The sequence below is a fragment of the Phodopus roborovskii genome, unplaced genomic scaffold (genome assembly GCF_943737965.1).
Source record: "Phodopus roborovskii unplaced genomic scaffold, PHOROB, whole genome shotgun sequence".
NCBI classification, from domain to species: Eukaryota; Metazoa; Chordata; class Mammalia; order Rodentia; family Cricetidae; genus Phodopus; species Phodopus roborovskii.
Genome location: NW_026126418.1, coordinates 46,796,335 through 46,801,792, shown reverse-complemented (window position 1 = coordinate 46,801,792; position 5,458 = coordinate 46,796,335). Strand labels below are relative to the sequence as shown.

Sequence of the window (5,458 nt, the reverse complement as noted above, 5' to 3'; positions counted from 1 at the left end):
TGAGTGTGTGTGTGTGTGTGAGAAAGAGAGAGAGATCTGTCTGTGTCTGTATGTGTGTGTAGCAACAGTGGGGGAAAAAGAGGCCAGAAATGATGGGAGATGTCATTATGTAAATATGTTTCATGTATTGGTTAATGAATAAAACACTGTTGGCCAATAGGAAAGCAAGATAGGCAGGACTAGGAGACTAGGAGGAAAGAGGAAATAGTGGGGAGGTGATTCAAGATGGAAGATGGAGAGAGCAGAACCCCAGCCCCTCTCTCTGGTAAGATAAGACCATGTAGAAATACTTAGATTAATAAAAAATGAGTTAATATTTAAGACAGAGCTAGCCGATAAGAAACCAGTAACAGGCCAACAGAATTATATCTAATACAGCATCTCTGTGTGTTATTTAGGGCTGGCATGGCAGTGGGACCAGGCAGCAGTGGAAAAACTACTCCTAACACAGAAAGTTGAAAAGAAAAGCAAGGAGGGACATATGGGAGGTCATAGAATAGAACCATGAAAGGAAAGGGAGAGATGAAATTATGTTATAATCTCAAAATATGAAATAAATAATTTAAAAGGAAAGAAAAGGGAATACATATCACAAGATAGTTGTCAAGACATAGGACCAGAAGAAACAATGTGCAGATCTGTGTGGGCAAGGAGCCTGTGGTACACAGAGAAGCAGATTAGATGGCAATAAAGAAGCTTCTAGTGAAAGAACGCAAAGGGGATCTAGACTCACAGTAATCCTGTGTCTCCGAGTCAGACAGTCCCCAGAGTACTGGCTAGTTATCAGAATTACCTGGACTGCTTCTGAAAAACGGTAAGTGCAGACTTATTTATGTCTTAATGGATGAAAATATTTTTAATTTTTATTTATTTTGCAGTTATCCCAGTCCCTAACCCCAGCAGGCATTCCCTGGGAACCCCCTGACCACTCCAGCCAGAGATCAGAAAGAACAACTGCAGATCTCCATCCTCCCCCTCCTTCTCTCCTCCAAATCCCTTTCCTAGTCTCATCCCCAGCAGACCAGCTGATGCAGACACACATACACACACCACCTTCCTCCACAGCTATTCCCAACCCCCAAAGCCCATAGGCAGTAACTGGGAGCCAACCAGCAAAGCCTACCACAGAAGCAAGTGGGCCTGCAAAGCAAGTAGGCTAGCTTCAGAGCTTCTCTCTCTCCGTCTCCTCTCCTCTGTATCCAAGGCCCCAATCTCATCCCCAGTCTGGCAGGCTATCTGTTGTGGTTTGCCTTACTCTCTGCCTCCATCCCTTAGGGACTAAGCAAAGCTGGTAGAACATCCTCTTTGGACACCACCCCATAACCTCCCCATAGCCCATCCCCATTCCCAACTATCAGCCCCCAATACCTAGAAGCACACTTTACATGGAAACCTCAGAGGCTATACTTAAGCAGACTCCTAGAAGTATTCCCTAACAGATAACACACAGCTACCATATCATCCTAAGAAACAGAGAGGGCAACAGAAACAAGAAACAAAACACCTAACAAAGAGCAGATATCAGCATCCAAAATTACAATCTCCCCAATTCCAGAAGCCTAGATGTCAGTAGAAAATCAGAATCAAAAACAGTCAGGACAATATGTTTCCACTAGAGCCTAGCAACCGTAACATAGTAGGTTCTGACAATTGCAACATAGATGAAGCACAAGACAAAATTTTTAAATAGCCATTATAGATATGATAGAGATCCTTAAAGGGAAAATTGACAAATCTCTTGAAGAAAACTATGTGAACAAAAGCAAACAGAAGGAAATAAATAAAGGAGTTCAAGGACTAAAAGTGGAAATAGCAGTAAAGAAAACCAAAACTGAGGGAAATCTGGAAACGAAAAATTTACAAATTCTAAACAGGAACCTCAGAGACAAGCCTCACCAACAGAATATAATAAATGAAACAGAATCTCAGGCATTGAAGATACAATTGAAAAAATGTATACCTTGGTCAAAGAAATATGTTAAATATGAAAAATTCCTGACATAAAACATTCAGGAAATCTGGGACACTATGAAAAGACTGAACCTAAGAATAATAGGCCTAGAGAAAGAAGAAACCCAGGTCAAAGGCACAGAAAATATTTTCAAAAATTCGCAGAAGAAAGTATCTCTAATGTAAAAACAGAGAAGCCTATCAAGGTACAAGAAACATACAGAACACCAAGTACAGCAAACCAGAAAATAAAGTCCCCTTGGCACACGGCAATCAAAACATTAAAAATACAGAACAAAGAAAGAATGTTAAAACCTGAAAGGGAAAAAGATCAAGTAATATATAATTAGAATTATATCTGACTTCTCAATGGAGACTCTAAATGCCAGAAGGGCTTGGACAGATGTGCTGTCCATCTGTGGTCTCTTAGATGCCAGACTAGACTACCATACCTAGTGCAAATTCCAATCACAATAGATGGAGAAAATAATACCTTCTGTGATTAAAACCAAACTGATGCAAACTTATCTACAAATCCAGCCCTATAGAAGGTGATAGAAGGAAAATTCTATTTAAGGAGATTAACCACCCCACCCTACCCCCATCAAAACATGATGTGGTGGTTTGAAAAAAAATTGGACCCCATAGGGAATGACACTATTAAGAGGAGGAAGTGTCACTGTGGGGGTGAGTTTTGAGGTCTCCTATGCTCAGGGTGCACCCAGTGACACAGTTCACTTCCTGTTGCCTGGTATGGAGATGTAGAACTCTCTGGTCCTCCTCAAGCACCACGTTTGCCTGCTTGCCGCCATATCCTGCCATGATGATAGTGAACTAAACCTCTGAAACTGTTAAGCCACCCCAATGAAATGTTTTCCTTTATAAGAGTTACTATTGCTGTGTGGTGTTGACGCAGGCTTTTAATCCCAGCACTCTGGAGGCAGAGGCAGGTGGATCTCTATGAGTTCAAGGCCAGCCTGACATAAAAAAGCAAGTTCTAGGATAGCCTTGGCTGTTACACAGAGAAAAACAATGTCTCAAAAAAAAAAAAAAAAAGAGATTTTCCATGGTTATGCTGTCTCTTCACAGCAATTAAAACTTCAATGAAGACACAGGGGAAACACACCACACACACACACACACACACACACACACACACAGGTCATCCAGTCAAAATCTAAATAGGGAAATGCTGGAACTAACCTACCTATATTATAAACCAAATGGGCCTAACAGTTATTTACAGAATATTTGCCTAAACATAAAAGAATATACTTTCGTCTCAGGACTTCATGGAACTTTTTCCAAAATTGATCACATACTTGGACACAAAGCAAGTCTTGACAGACACATGTAAATTGAAGTAACACCCTGCATCCTAACTGACACCATGGGTTAAAGTTGGATACAGAAACAACAGATCTTACAAACTCATTGAGACTGAACAACTCAATACTGAATGAAAAATAGGTCAAGACAGGAATTAAGAAAGATATTAAAGACTTCTAGAATTCAATGAAAATGAATATACAAAATACCCAAACTTATGGGACACAATAAAGGAAAATCTAAGAGGCAGGTTCATGGTACTAAGTGTCTACATGGGGAAAAAAAAGGAGAGCTCTCATACCAGCAACTTACTAGCACACACAAAAGCTTCAGAACAACAAAAAAGAAACCATATCCAAAAGTAGTAGATGCCAAGAAATAATCAAACTCAGGGCTGAAATCAATAAAAATGAAACAAACAGAAACAATAACAAAATACAAACTCAATGAAACAAAGAGTTTGTTCTTTGAGAAAAATCAGTAAGATTGAGAAATCCCTATGCAAATTAACTAAAAGGAGGAGAGAGAATATCCAAGTTAACAAAATTAAAAATTAGAGATGAAGAGACACAACAGACACTGAGGAAATCCCGAGAATCACAAGGACATACTTTTTACTTTTTTTTTTTTTTTTTTTTTTTTTTTTTGAGGAGAGGGTTTATTTCGCATACAGTTCCACATCACAGGCTACCACTGAGCGAAGTCAGGGAAAAAGGACACAGAGGGGTGTTATATACTGACTTGCTCCCCCTGGCTTGCTCAACCTGCTTTCTTACTGAACCCAGGAACAACTGCCCAGGGATGATACCATATGGACCCTCCCATATCAGTCATTAATAAGAAAATGTACTACAGGCTTGCCCATACCAACCAGATGGAGGGACTTACTCATTTAAGAGTTCCTCTTCCCAAATGACTGTAGCTTGTGGCATGCTGAGATAAAATTAGCCAGGGCAGACATTAATCCAGATATTTCTTTAAAAAAAAAAAAAAAAAAACATATTTAAGGAGCAGAGCAAACAAAGATCTGATCTGTCCTTGTTTTCTTTTCTTCAGGGATAGGACTGAACCCAGGGTCTTACACATGCAAAGCAAGGGCTTTCCTGGAGGCACACCCACAGCCCTTTAGAGATGGCCTTTACAAAAGGGGGTAAAAAAGTTTCAGTTTTCACAAACATAAAAATTTTAAAAATACATCCTGAAAACAATACATTTTTTTTTCTTCAGTGGTTTCTAGCAATCTAGAATATGGATCAGCTTTTCACAGATGCAGTAAATCTTGAGGGGCTGAACATTATAGAACCTCAAATGTTTACAAACGGTGGTGTAATGGATGGTATGGGACAACAGGTCAGTGAGTCCACACGCACAGCTGACATCAGGGAGCCTGCCTGGTGCAGGCATCATCTACTGACCAGCTGCATAGCAACATGAAGCTCTTCTGTCATGATGCTCGGCCCCTCAGATGGTCGTCCTTTGGTCTTCTGTTGGGCTTCCAGCCGTGATGCCTGTTTGGAGACTAGAGTGTTGACTCTGTCAGAAGCACATTCTGCATGTCATCTGGAGAGCTAAAATGGGCTAAAATTCCATATAACAGAGGAATTGAGTTATCCTTTGATTCTTCAAAGGCTTTCAGACAGAAACTGTCTGTCCAACAGAACCACGGGTTGATCAGATTTTGCTATTAGGACAGAGGCTGTGTACTTATATTTGTTGAATTCCAAATACTCCCTAATTAATTCATTAATTAGAAGGTTTTCATGAGACAATGATGGTTGGGGTTCATGAACATCATCCAGAGTGTTGAAAACTTCAGCACAGATCCTTGCTTTAAATGTCCTAACACTCCCTTTTTTTTCCAAGGTGTCCTTTAATACAGCTTTCATCTCAGTAACAGTCGCCATTTTTTTAATGGCAGACATGCCCACAAGGACATACTTTTAAAACCTATACTCCACCTGTCACCCAGGTTAATGAGGTGACAGGTACTCTTCGAGTCATGGGCTACTTTGATGATCAGCTTAAAGCCTGGCTTCTTGAGAAAGGCTTCTGAGACCGTGGCAGTGCCCTCTAAAAACTGGCATCTAGAGAGGAAGCAGATTTGGAGTCTCTGGAATGGGATTCAAAGCACAGGGTTTAGGGCTTAGAGCTAAGATCAGTCCTTCCTTTCACAAAGAGG

General features: G+C 40.3%; 1 pseudogene; it reads right to left on the bottom strand.

Annotated features, from left to right (window-relative positions):
* Positions 1–4,529: 4,529 nt before the first annotated feature.
* Positions 4,530–5,183, bottom strand: LOC127222112 (centrosomal protein 20-like; annotated as a pseudogene).
* Between the last annotated feature and the right edge of the window lie 275 nt (positions 5,184–5,458).